At 39.0% G+C, this 15,218-nt stretch overlaps 1 protein-coding gene across 2 annotated transcripts in view; it reads right to left on the reverse strand.

Moving 5' to 3' along the window:
- LOC127651633 (RNA-binding protein 47-like) overlaps positions 1-8,917 on the reverse strand; it is a 28,458-nt gene extending 19,541 nt beyond the window's left edge. For both annotated transcript variants that reach the window (XM_052137571.1, XM_052137568.1), the window contains exon 1: positions 8,681-8,917. The gene's annotated coding sequence lies outside the window, so the exon portion shown is untranslated. The remainder of the gene's footprint in view (positions 1-8,680) is intronic.
- Positions 8,918-15,218: the final 6,301 nt, after the last annotated feature.

The raw sequence follows: 15,218 nt of genomic DNA on the forward strand, positions 1-15,218 counted from the left end.
GTCAGAATGCCCATGCTGACACCTGTCCCTGCCGAAAGTGCCTACAATGGGCGTGTGAGCATCAGAACTGGACCATGGATTAAAGGAAGATGGTGGCCTAGTCTGATGACTGCTTGGACGGCTATTTTACCACTGAGAAAGCTGATCTTCAGAAAGCTGACAGCATCTCTGCTTGGGTGTGGCAACAGGTGATTGCACACGCTCCGTCTCTCTCTCTCTCACTCTCTCTATCTCTATCTCTCTCACATACACACACACACACACACTCACATCCATCCTTGTTTATCCAATAACTTGTTTGAAACAGCACAAGCCGTGATACTATTTCTGAAGTGACATTTTTTAATTACTAACGAAGGCTTGGACGCATCATTTGTTTTGAACCAGCAACAGCAGATTCTGATCCATCGTGTAAGAAAGTAGTTCCATGCACAAATGCATTTTTTATGACCGTATTCAGTTTTTCCTAATTTTTAAAATGTACTTGTTCATTGAACTGTTGTATATATGCAATATCACACTCGCAATCGTGCTATATGGCCCTACATCAGCACTGCTGTGATTACCTATGGCACTCTGCCTGCAGCCTGTGCTGATGTAGGGCCATATCGCACTCTTGCTCATGTGATATTGCTTAAATATTGTGTTTATAATTGTTTATATTACTATATTGTCACATTCCTCTGTTGTCTACCCTGTGTTCTGTGTCTCACTATTCACGTTCATGTCATGTTTCCTTGTCTACTCCGTGTTTTCCATTTCACCCGTCACCGTTCACGCTCCATGTCACGTTTTCCTTGTTGTCCGCCCCGTGTTTCACTGTCCTTGTCTAAAACTACATTTCCCACAATTCTCGGCCTCCCTCACTGCCTGCACTCATCATTGTTCTCACCTGTGTCTCGTTTAGTCTTCATTGTGTCTGTGTTTATAAACACTGTTTGCTTTCTACTCCTTGTCGTTCGTTGTATGTTGTTAGCCTGGAATGTTTCCCCTGCCCATGTTTTCTAGTTTTATGTTTATTTCCCCTTTGAGGGGTTTTTCCTTTGTGTTCGTTTGTGGAATGTTGTCATGCCTGGTACGTGTTCCCTGCCCGAGTTCTGAGTTGTGTTCATCGTGTTTTAGTCTGTTTCATCGTGTTTAAGTTTCCTGTTTTCCCATCGTGGACTTTTCTTTGTGTTTACCTTTTGTTACTTATGTGTTTACCTACAATAAAACCGCATTTGGATCCGCATCCCCTGTCTGCCTTCTCCTGACTCCCTATTTCATAACATATATACTGTATTATCATTGTTTAGGGGCCTTTTTAAGGAAATATATAGCCAAGAAATAAATTTTTTTAATCTGCGCATCACATAATTAATTTGATTAAAACTTTTCATTAATTCACAGCCTAGTGACAGTTCCATCAACGGGCCTTAAACACTCCCACACCTGCCCAGGGCCAACCATATTTTTCGGCCCTGTTAGTACTTTTAAAAATGCATTTGTTACAATACAGGTCTATTTAAATACACAACTAAATAAGCTTAAAGGTGATTAAAAAGTGTGATTAAAAACTTTAAATAGCACTTAAAATATAAAAATGTCCTTATATATAAATGTAATTTTTTTAGCTAAAATCTTGGAAAGTTTATGGAAGTGTAATTTGTCAACTATCAAAGTACATTTGTGCAGAGTCACTGGGATGTTCAGCAATAACTACAGAACAGCATGGGGGTGAGATGGGGTAGGGGGGCGAGTGAAGTGCGACGGGGGATGCGAATAAACAGGAAATGATGGCGCACTTAATTGGTAAAACCATTTCTGTTCTAGGTGGTTGGTTGATAACATCAATCCTTTATTAGCCACATAGAATAAATAACACACACATGCAGGAGTGGCAAACCAATTGGATGAATTTCTCAACAATTGCCTACAGCAGTTAAAGCTCAATCAGCATGTACACACAAGAGATATTACATTAATATATTTTGAGACACTCCAGAAGTTTCTTCAGTGCACCTTCTAAGAATATACTGGTGACCTTACTTGCTTAAAATGCAACCAAGTTGCAAAATAACACCATGAGTGATTATCTTCTAATCATTGACAATGTCATAAACCCTGAGCACATGATGCATTATGAGTAGGCCATAAAGAGGGGTGAGGCTGTGTAGAGAGTCAACATGCCATGAGAGGGTGCAAAGTCTGCCTTTACTGCGTTATCAGCCCCCATCTTAAAGCTGTATATAAATATATATAGATATACAGTATCTAAAACTCCTTTACTGATTTCAGGCCTGCTTCCATTTGTTATTCCTAAAGCTGGAGGGATGAGGGGGGTTTGTTTGTGTCACAGAAAAAGGAGTCACAGAGGCTTGGATGTACATGAATGATATTTATTAACTATGAAGCCTCAGGGGACAGGGAATAGTGAAATGTGTGTGTGTGTAAGGGAGTAAGGGGTGATAAATAAAGTGTGTGTAAGTGCGTATTAGTTTGCACACATTGCGTCACACACTACTGGTAGAGGTAACTGGAAAATCAGGTTTAACTCGAACTTTAACACTGTACGAATATATGAATAGACTATGTACACACACACACACACACACACACACAGACACACATACAGACATGCGCACACTGCTCGCTATAACTTTATGCTAGGAAGGCATCTGACCTAGAGTATATACTTTGAGTCAAGGTCATCTGACGTTGACTTATTGTGGGTTGGTGGCTAATCTGCTCCAGTGTTTTAAATATCTCCAGACATGTAAGAGCCCTCTAGTGTTTACAGCAGAAGTCCATTATTGGCCTGACATTTCTTTGCATTTATGCTCAAAACAGCTTAGAAGAGGTGCACTTAGTAAATTTTGGCTAATTGTAAAAAGTTGTACACAAAGAAATTAATAGTATTTTTAACTTGAACACTCACATGAGATGAAGACTCCAGTCATATTAGTCTTATAGAAAAAGCGGTTTAATTCTTCGTGGAGCTGGGCGTTGCCATTATGGTGATCACATGACGAGTTTAATACTAATCATTTTATCTCGGTAATCCCCCCTATTTTTGGATCAATTTGATTGAGCAATAAATAAATCATGCACCCACAAATACACCTACTAAATGGGTATTTCCAATATGTTGTTGGTACCATCAGTAGGTGTCAGTATCAAGTTTAAAACCAGCCACAAAATAAATAAATAAATAAATTACTGAGTGCACATTTATGACACCCTGTACTAATCAGACACGACAAGTTTCTGCCAACAAGTAATTTGTATGCCCACACCGAAAGCAGCAATAATGTGTTGCACAACACAATCACAGCCAATCAGAACTTACTTGATGTTTATGCTGCCTTAAGAATAATCTTACTTCCCACTCTGAAATCACAATTATGAGTATGTCACATTCAAATGCTTTTTAGTGAGAGAGAATATGAAACATAGAGAACAGTAGGTTAGTTGTTTCATATTTCTTGGGGAACTCTTATTTTGAAATCGTAATACATACACATTCAATTTATCTGTGTAAAAATGTACAACAGGCATCAAATGGTTATTTGATATGCATTATTTTTTAGGACTGAAATGCCAAGCGATAACAAGGTAGCTGCTTTTGAAATAAAATTATAAAACCTAACCTATCATTCACCACAGAAACTGTACTTTCCTCTGCCATGTTGTAAGTTCTCCTCCCAAGTCAGAAACTTGGATAACAAAATGATCTCAATAGGGTTTTCTCGGAGGGGGCATTCATGAGCATCTTCCAAGTAGGAAACTCATATTATGATCATTCCGACAGCGTGTGAAGGCAGCATTAATATACAGTTATGTGGAGTGGGATTTTGGACCAATGAGATTTCACTGTGGGAGGGGTTAACCAGCGAAGCAATGGAAATGGATGGACAAAACCGGAAATGGATAGTTGCTTAAGACAAAACATACAAAATCAGATTTATATGGCAAAAGTCATTTTATACTGTTGCACCTGGTTAGGACATAATGTAGTATGACGTTCACACCGACAGCGATTTAAAGGAACAGTACACACAAACATTTTAATTCAGTCATTTTTTACTTACCCTAATGTCCTCTCAAACCTGTATAACTATGTTTCTTCTGTTGACCACAAAGGGTGAATCTTTAAAAAAAAATCACAGGGCTTATTTGCCATAATGTTAGTGAATTGTGACTGGTTTTTCGAACTCGAAAAAGGAAAAAAATAACAACAAAAAACTACAAAAAAGTAATCGATACGACCATTACTGCCGCTCCCTATCCACAAATATTACACAGTCTGCGTAAGCACCATCTTACCTAGGGGGGCACCAGAAAATCCACCGCCTTCCTTACCTTGCACATTGTACATTATTCAAGAACCCGCCTTAAGTTATTATTCACAATCAAATCATATTTATAAAATAAAGTGCTTAAATCAAATATGGAGGCTACTTTGATGACATCAAATCCCACTGGTTCTCATCACATCTCGTGACCATATGTGCAACATGACAGTTATATTTGATTTAAGCATTTTATTTTACTTTCGCTGTACTGTTGGTTAGCGAAGTATTCCTACATGACTACTACTGTATATCATATGTATGTTAGCTTCACTGTCTGCACTCCCATTGGTAGTTGTCGCATTACGTCACTGCTCATTTGCTTAAAGTTGAACTCAATGTAGTCTCAAATCACTAATTCTTATTAAAATTGAATGACTTCTGTTCGCTTTGTCGCTGCAAATCACAATATGTGTGAACTACACATGCAGGTGCACTCAGTAGTTTTTTCCCCATTTTTCCCCAGTTTTTTCCTCCTAAAGAAATTAATTGTAATTTTGAAACATATTAATAAAATTATGACCACTCATGGGATATGAGGACTCTAGTCATATCAGTAACCTTATAAAAGCTGATTTATTCTACAGTGGCGCCCTCAGGGGATTGCTATTTTAGAATCACATGACCAGCTGAATACTACTCACTTAATCTCAGTAACGTAAAAAGTCTTGTTTTCAGAGACTTTCACTCTTGGATTAAATTAAGCATGGCTGATTGTGAATAGTGAATTTCTACAATGGCATCTGTAACTGAAAACTATTGAGTTTTAATGATGCTGCATCCACACCACTAGGTGTTACTGTAAGTTCAAGATGACACAAACAAAAGGTTACTGTGTGCACCTTGAAGACTTCAAGTAATTCATTTTTTTCAGTAGCACATTGGTTCAATAGTCCAAACAGTCTTTACTTAGGGCTGGGGTGTACTTACATTATTTGAGTATCTGGGAACAGAAATGGAAACAGTTGCATGTGAGTGTCTTCAGTATCAATGTATAAGGGACAAGATGTTTTGAACAGTTACTTTAAAAAAAGAAATGTGCTAGGGACCATCGTGTTCTCTCTGATTCTCTAACTGCACATACAGACACGTACTGTACACACAATGAAGCAGGAAGGATTTATATATTAAAATGAGACCAGCGGTGTAGTAATGTAATTGGTGTGTAAATACTATTGCCAATGCTCCTGTTTGTAAGTTTCAGTGGACAGGGCCTATTATTATTCACTAAAACAGAGGACAGAAGAAAAGGGGGAAGAGAAAAGTGTGTAATGAAGCGGCATAAAAGCATTAGCGAGAACGAAAGAGAAATTGAGTGACTTGATTTGGACATGCAGAACCTGTGTATATAAGGAGTTCGGTGTGTGTGTGTGTGTGTGTGTGTGTGTGTGTGTGTGTGTGTGGCACACGGTGGGATATCCCAAATTAAGTATTTGGTCTTAGAGCTCCACCCCTCAGAAGTCATTATTAATCAAACTACCTGGAGGAGAACCACACACACACACACACACACACACACACACACACACACACAGCTCTTGTAGCCTCTCTATAGAGACAGACAGTGGAAGAATGCATTCATTGTGGAGTGCAGGTATTTGGTGTGTGTTAGGGATAGAGATGGGAAGAAAAGCAGAAGGGAGAGTGAGGAGATATTTTTCACACACACATACACACACACACTGTTGTCCAGATGTCTGTCAGGGTTAAAGTCATGCTGAGGGGGTCACATGATCAGTCATATGACTTTAAGAACAAAGAACGAGAGGTGAGCTGTCTTGCTCTCTCTCCCTCGCCATAACTGATAGTAGCCTATGTCTACAAGACATAAAGAAAAACTGACAAGTGCTAAAGAATGGACGAATCAGCAGTGTGTGTCTATAGTCTGTGGACAAAATTATCCCCAAAGTAAGATAAATCTCACAAAACTGGCCTTTGGAGATATTTGGGGATGTCCTCAATTGGTATTCAATTAATAAATGAACCAAATGATTATTATTTTAACTCAAGAAATGCAGAAAGCCAGGGGCCTGGGTAGCTCAGCGAGTACTGACACTGGTTACCACCCCTGGAGTCGCAAGTTTGAATCCAGGTTGTGCTGAGTGGCTCCAGCCAGGTCTCCAAAGCAACTAAATTGGACCGGTTGCTAGGGAGGGTAGAGTCACATGGGGTAACATCCTTGCGGTCACATTTAGAGGTTCTTGCTCTCATTAGGGCGCGTGGTAAATTGTGCACGGATCGTGGAGAGTAGCGTGAGCCTCCACATGCTGTGAGTCTCCGTGGTGTCACGCACAACGAGCCACAGGATAAGATGCGCAGATTGACTGTCTCAGAAGCGGAGGCATCTGAGACTTGTCCTCCGCCTCCCGGATTGAGGTGAGTAACCATGCCACCATGAGGACTTACTAAGTAGTGGGAATTGGACATTTCAAATTGGGGAGAAAAGAGGGATAACAATAGGAAAAATGATATGCAGAAAGTTTATTTACTTATTTAAGGGTTAAAGGAATGTCTGGGTTCAAAACAAGTTAAGCTCAATCAACAGTATTTGTGGCATAATGTTGATTACGATAGAAAATTATGTATTCTCGTCACTCGTTTCATTAAAAAAGCAAAAATCAAGGTCGGACATGTTACAGTTAGTCTATAGTAGATTTAATAAGCTTTATTTGAATACAGTAGAAGTCTAATAAAAGTATGTCCTCATTTAGACAGCTAAGTAAACGTGTGAGTGTTTCTCACAAAGAGGAAATAAAACTATAGTCAATAAAGAAGAAAGAACTGAGAAAAGTCTCTAAACCTTAAACATATATTCAGTTTGAGTTTGTGGAGATCAAAACCAATGAAAGTGAATCAGATTTGTTTTGTAGCACATACAAATTCTAATGGCACACACATGCCCACACACCTGAATGTTCTGCGTTCTTAGAATCAGATAAGCATCTGAATGAAGACAGAGAACTGGTTCAGCTCAGAGCCACAGCCAATCAGATTTCAGATACACACGCTTAAGTGCACACACTACAGGGCCCCCAGATGGCTGTCACCAAACAAACATACTTACTCATTTAACAGGTGCACTATTTGGAGTAATAACAGAGATGCCTTGAGTCAAATGACCCTCAACACATACAGTACACATATCACATTTTGCTTTGTCCTTCACCTCAGTATTAATTCTTTCTAACGCCGTTTAACATTTCTTTTAAACTACATTCCCCATATTGCAAATCCACAGCGTGTTGGCTCTCAAGACCACTGACCTCTGACCCCTGACATGAAATAACCCATTCATATTAGGCACTCTCTCTCACACACACATTTACCTATCTATTTAAATAAAGAAATACCATGGACTTCTGTTGTTTAAACTTTTTGTGAATAGCTAATTATAACTGCTAACTCTTAAAGGAAATGGTGTGTGTTTTATTTATTCTATATATTTTACTTAGGAATCATTTCAACATTTGGGGATGTCCTCAGACTTCTCTATTGGGAGGTTTAGTTAGATTTAGCTCACTTCTGAGAACAGTATTCTCAAAGTATAGCCAAATACACAAGCACTCTAGGATTGAAGTTTAAGCACTTAACAATGAAATTAGTGTCAATGGATTAAATCCATCCTTTATTGACAGAAAATAAGATTACACGGCTCTAGTAACAATCATATGTTTAGTTGTGTGTGTCTCGTCCATTCAAGCACCCTAAATATTTCTAAACTGTACCTGAAGTGGTACCCTCAAGAGGACCTATGTTTGTTCCCTCTAGTTAGTTATAACTTGTTTATAACTCATTTATAAAGAATGTCTATAACACGTCCTGTAATTTTGTTTGAAAAAGACAAAATTGTCAGATCATCGTACTTTCCCTCAAGTAAACACTTCTTTCTTTCTTTCTTTTTTCATTATCTCAATCTAATTTTTTGTTAGATTGAGCCATCTCTCTGTCAGAAACCTGATTCTCTCACACACACTACATTATAGCACACCCCCTGTGCGCAGTTACACAACACAACACACGTACACATTCTCACACACACACACACAAAAGACCCGCAGAGCAACTTTCAACACAGTTTTTGCAACACAATGACATTCTAACCTTAAAACAGTCACATTGGAAAGAAAGAGAAAGAGAGAGAGAGAGAGAGTGGGAGAGCGGGATGAAGTAAGCAATGTCAACTGAACTCTATGAAAATAAATCAGGTCAGAGGGGAAATCGTGATCGCTGGACCATCTGTGAGAAGATGACAGAAAGAGAGAGAGAACAAGATGAAGTACGACAGAAAAATCATTAGACATAGAAGGAGAGAATCAGACACACAGATGTTTAAGAATATATGATCTTACCTGCAGTGTTAAGTAGCTGTCAACCAGAATCTCAAACCAATCAAAGATACAGTAGTACATCAGTCACATTCATCCTTGTTTCTTAAAATTTCACCCCTGATCGTGTCAGTTCTCTCAGGTCTTGACAGTCTAGAGTGATGCGGCGGGGGGGACTTTAAGTTTTGGGAGAACTTTTTCTCTTTTGGTTTCTGTCTCCAAACTGTTTCACTTCCCTGTCCCTGCTTGTTTGTTCTCCTCCTGCTTCTCTCCTTCAATGGCAAGAAAGAGGGAGGGAGAATGAGCAAGACCGGGCGGAGAGAGAGAGAGAGAGAGAGAGAGAGAGAGAGAGAGTAATTAGCGCTAGTCTCAATACCTGCGTCTTACTGAAATAATCTTCACATTCCTCTGCTCTGAGGAGGAAACAATTGAATCTGTGTAGGAATACTGGCCCCACGTGAGAGTGTATGGTCTGAAATCTAGAAGAGGTCAAAAAACAAGCTTTTCAAATAAATAAATAAACCACCAAAAACCTTCCAATTAGGGAATTCATTGAAACAGCCATATGATGTTAAGACAATTTGAAGGCCTCAGATGCTGATAAGAATAGAGAGTGTATGTGTCAGTTGTTATAGCGCAGTTAGTACTGGGAATTGTTTAGTCTCTTTCTCACCGGGCAACTCAGAAACTCACCAAACCTGAATGCTCACAGCCTCTCGGATTGGAAACGCTATCCTCCCTCAACCTGGAGACTGGCCAGGGCAACATTCCACACACACACACACACACACACACACACTTACATGCATACACACCTTACAAAAATCAGCTCATCATCCCGTTCCATTTCACAGATTTTTGCAATAATGTGCAAAGCCTCAAAGTGACAAAAAAAAACCACAAATCACAAAGACACTCATATTTTGTATACACCTCTGGGAGTGTCTGAATTGAATACAACTGAAAAAGAGAAATATTAATCACTCTATCCGCCAAATAACAATTTCACCTAGTTCACTGACCTCTAGCTAGTGTGTGTGTGTGTGGGGGGGTTGCCTACATTGTCATGACAAATGTCCCCACAAGGATAGTAAAACCTGAAATCAGCTACAGTACATTGTGGGGAACATGAGGGAAGCAAATAATGTCTCAATGGTTTGTGTGAGGGTTAGGTTTAGGGTTCGGGGTAACAATTATTATTAGCTCATTAGCTCAAAATGTTTGAAAAACAACAGTGTTTATCCACATATAATTAAATGTAAAATTAAAAATACTGGCATACATAACCAACAGTGTTCACCTACATTGTTATGTCATAAGTAGGCTCTATTCATGTTATAAATACATTACAATTCAAACATGGGTTCACCTAAAACTGAAAATGTTCTCATTATATATTCACTCTCATGCCATCCCAGATATGTATAAATGGATTTTTTTCACCAGAACACAAACAAAGATTTTCTCTGTGATGTAGGTCCATAAAATACAAGTGAATGGTGATCAGACCTTTGTAGCTCCAAAAATCATAGAAGTAATCCACACACCTCAAGTGGTTAAATGAATATCTTCAGAGAAGTGATATAATAGGTCTCTATTATTACTCTAAATCTCCACTTTCACTTTTACATCTGAAAGTCACATGTGGTGCCTGTTTAGATTCACATTCAAATTTGAAAGTGAATGTTAAAGTGGAGATTTAGAGAAAAAAAGGACTTAAATATTGTTCTGTTTCTCAACTACTGGAGTCTTGTGGATTACTTCTAGGTTTCCTTAATGTGCTCTTTGGAGCGTCAACATTTTGGCACCCATTTACTTGCATTGTGAGGACCAACAGAGCTAAAATGTCCTTTTAAAAATCTTCAGCAGAAAAAAGAAAATCATACAAATCTGGGATGGCATGAGGGTGAGTAAATAATGGCAGAATTGACATTTTTTTATGAACTATTGTCACGAACCCCGCTCCCTCGCTCCGCCCCCTCGAGCGTCCACGCTCGTTCCGCCCCCTCGAGCTCACACGCTCTTTTTGCTCGCTCGAGCCCTCACGCCCACTTTGCTCCTACTCGCTCTCATGCTCGTAGGCAATCTCCCTTCCTCGAGTTTCTCACGCGTTTCCAATCCCCCAGAACATTATGACCACCTGCACTCGCGTCATCTGCACTCCTGCACATTAGTTTCACCTGCACTCGCCTCATCACCTGTCATGGTTTACACCTGCACTTGCCCCATATATATCACTACCCTTTCGTCTCACGGTTGTTGGTTATTGTATTTAGTTTCCTGTGTCTTTGCCCCCCGCTAGTCTCGTCTAGTTTTGACCTCCTCTCGTTCACCTCTTAGCTTGCCAGCTCCCCTTGTTCCCCAGTCTTTTGCTCCCACTTGTTATTCTTATTCTGATTACCCCGGCTTTGACCCCCTACGCTCTCGTTGACCACTCTCTCCTGGATTTGCCCCTTTACCCTATCTTGATTCCCCGGCTTCGATTTAACGCTCACCCTGACCATTCTTCACTGGATTTGCCCTGTTTTTGTACTGTTGCCTGCTTTGTTGGAATAAAGCAGTTTTCTCCGACATTGTGACTGTCTCGTCTTGTGTTTGTGTGTGCGGGTTACGACTATTCATATGTAATTTATTAATGTGTAACATTGTCTTCCCAAGCCAAGCAAATGGTTGATCTAATGACACAGTCGCTGTTTGGAATGGTTACAGAAATGATTGAGTCTTTCCTCAGCAGGACATAGAATGATTGAGCCAACCCCCATGTGTGAAACCCAAGTCTCTGTGCTTCTCTCCATTCTCATACACAGAAAATGCTCTTCATACAATCGCTGCATTCAACACACCTTCTTGTTTATCAATAGAGAGACAATGCAGGGAGAAAGCAAGAGCGATCGAAAACACTTCCTCAATGCTTGACATGCATGAAAAAGGTCTGCAGGTGAATTACAAATAGCCAAAAGCAGGAGGAGTAGACAACATTACATTCCTCTGACATCTCTGGTTGCACATTCACGCTGTACTACAATGACACAGGAAAAACAATATGAACTTGACTGATCAGAGAGATTCAGTATAGGCCTCCTTCACTGCCTATAGGAAAGCATGTTTCATATCACAAAGAAGGTCTCTTTAATATGTCATTTGTTTCTTCTAGATCACAAATATATTAAATAGAGAGCAAATGTAGCCTATTCCTTAAAGGGATAGTTCACCCAAAAATAAAAATGTTCTCATTATTTACTCACACTCCCAGGTGTGTATGACTTTCTTTCTTTAGCAGAACACATTTGAAGAAAAACAGAAAAACATCTCAGCTCAGTAGGTCCTTAAAATGCAAGTGGATGGTGATCAGACTTTTAAAGCTCCAAAAATCACAGACAGTCAGCATAAACGTAATCGATACGACTCCAGCGGTTAAATTAATGTCTTCTAAAGCAATACGATCACTTTTGGTGTGAAAAAAGATACATTTTAAAGTACTTTTTTACTGTAATCCAACATGAGGGTAAGCTTCACGAGAGGGTGGAGTCCAAGCGGTCTCTCGTGTAACGAATTCGTTTTGCCATGATACCGACGTAATCTCACGTTCTCCACTCAGTTGAGACATCCAGGATAAGCACACACACACACCATTGTGAGTGAAGAAACAGATAAATACAGATCTAAACCAAAACCAAGCAAGCTTGTGTATCAAATGCCAATGTGATTACATCACATGCGTACCGCTCCTGAACGGAAGCACGATTAAGAGTTAAAAAAGTAATTCAATATTTCTTAAATATATTTTTTTGCACCAAAAGTGATTGTGTCGCTTTAGAAGACATTAGTTTAACAGCTGGACTCATATTGATGACACTTATGCAGACTGTCTGGGATTTTTTGAGCTTCAAAACAGAAATCTCCATACATTTGCATTTTAAGGACCTACTGAGTTGTGAGATTTTTCTATTTTTCTTCTGAAGAAAGTCCTACACACCTGGGATATCATGAGGGTGAGTAAATAATGAGATCATTTTCATTTTTGTGTGAACTATCCCTTTAAGTCTTCTGCTTTTCAGACTTTTCTCATTAGAAAATGACCCTCTTGTTTAACTGAGAACTCCATTTAGTCTTTTGAGTTATGAAAGAGTGACCTCTGAGCAACAACAATGTCCAGTAATCCTGATGGGAAATTCAGCAGAAGAAATACAAAAACAGGTTGAAAAATATGTCAACATTAAAAAACGTTAACATTCAGCCCATAAACATACACACAACAGGTAATTTGCAGTCCCTAAACACATATACACCACCCACTCAACCCAAAACTCAAACACAGAGAAACTAAATTATGGCTCAGATGTTGGTCTTACGTATGGTGAATTAATGGTTACATTTTATGTGAGTTTTAACTTTGTCTCAGATTTGTCTCCTAAAATTCTTTAGGAGAAAATTGGTGTTGATAATTTGGTCTGAGAAATGTTCATATTGAAATCTTTGACTTTTGATTGCAGATCTTGCCAAATCTGAGCACAGTCTATGACATTATTGAGATAATGAGGCTATTTTTGTTTTTTGGGGGGAGAAAGCAGAAAACTTGTGCAATAGTCTCCATTGTTTGATTTCCCCAAGTCTCATTGCTGTCTTGGAAAACCAGCTGAGCAATTAAAAAGATCTTGTTAGTGATTTTTCGGAGCCATGTACTCTCAGAAAGAAAGGTATTATTTAAAATACAAGGGTCGTCAGTGGGTGGTTAAAATTGGTTATGATTCAAATGTATAATTCGTTAAACATAGTTTTGAAACATATGTATAACATTATGACCACTCACATGAGCTGAGGACTCTAGTCATATCAGTAACCTTATAAAAGCTGATTTATTCTACATGGGACAGGGGCGCCCTCGTGGGGGCTGCCATTTTAGAATCACATGACCAGCTGAATACTACTCACTTAATCTCAGTAGCTGCTTGTTATTGGACACTTTCACTCTTGGATTATATTAATAATGACTGATTGTAGTGAATTTCTACAATGGCATCTGTCATTTTTGGCATTTTTATTCTGTTTTTTTATTATCTCTATCTTGTTGTTGTATTGTTGTGCACTGTCGGTGGTCGCTGAAGGTCTCTGGTTCGATCCCCACTGCCACCACCATTGTGTCCATGAGGAAGGCACTTAACTCCAGGTTGCTCCTGGTGGACTGTCCCTGTAATAAGTGCACGGTAAGTCCCTTTGGATAAAAGCGTCTGCCAAATGCATAAATGTAAATGTAAATGCACTGGAAGCTTCTGTCACCAAGACAAATTCCTGGTATGTATAAGCATGCATATAAATAAAGCTCAATCTGATTAATTCTGATTCTGATTCTATAACTGAAAACTATTGAGTTTGATTGATGCCTCATCCACACCACTAGGTGTCACTGTAAATCAGAGATGACACAAACAAAATATTACTGAGTGCACCGTTGAGCGTACAAATATGTACCCAAATTAAGGGTTCCACCCCAGTGACGGCTTTTTATCTCAAACGGTAACTTTTTGTCTGAGAGTGTGACATAGTGCACATGCTCACAGTTGCAACACATAAAAGAGTTGCTGTGCTCACAGGGAGGCAGATTTCAATTTGTCCTGCATAATGTTTTGAGTACAATTCAGAAACATATATCTAACTTGTAGCTTTAAAAGAATGATCTGCTTAGGATAAAATTGTTTGTTATATGAGTACAGGTGAATACTTTTGCATTATTATGGGCAATTACACTTAGTCTAGCCATTGTGCTGTTCCCAAACACACCACTCAAACACCACTCATTCACCACAAATCTCTCTTTACCAAAAAAAAAAAAAAAAAAAAAGAAAAAGAAAGAAAAGGAAAAAAGCACAAAGTGGCAAAAAGGATATTTTGACTGTAAGAGAGTGACCTTGTCCTCTGGCTGCTCTTCTGGACTGTTATCAAAGCCCTTTCTGTCTTGTTACCTCTCTCTCACTCTCTAATATACACACAAATCTCACACGTATCACCTCATTAACTGATTCAACTTCTTTAGAAAATATAATAAACTTAACACACAATTAAACATAATTAAACTAAACTACACTTTCCCCATCCCCACCCCGAGAGTTCCCCAAAAAACGCTAAATAATTACCCCATTTCTTAACAAATAAGTCCCAAAACCCCAGCCTACCACTTGCCATCTCCTAGAAAGGTGCCACCCTCCTCATTTTCACACACCACACACAGACTCTGGAACAAGGTAAAGTTTGAGTGTCCAAAACGTCACACATGCAACTCTGAACCTGCAACCAAAATGTTTTACTTTTTGTTATTATCAGACCAATTTCTCTCACCCATTCTCAATTTATTACAGTTAACATTGACTAACATGTAACATGTACTGATCAAAATGCCACCATGGGGTTAATGAGATGTTCTGTTGTTTGTAATAATAAGTGGGTGAGGACACTGTGTGTGTGTGTGTGTGTGTGTGTGTGTGTGTGCGTGCGTAGTGGATATTTGGTCTATGGTTGTTCGCATGTAAGGGGGATTTCAGATTAAAAAACGGGGTGCGCGTGCTTA

Source organism: Xyrauchen texanus, chromosome 11 (assembly GCF_025860055.1).
Source record: "Xyrauchen texanus isolate HMW12.3.18 chromosome 11, RBS_HiC_50CHRs, whole genome shotgun sequence".
Classification (NCBI taxonomy): domain Eukaryota; kingdom Metazoa; phylum Chordata; class Actinopteri; order Cypriniformes; family Catostomidae; genus Xyrauchen; species Xyrauchen texanus.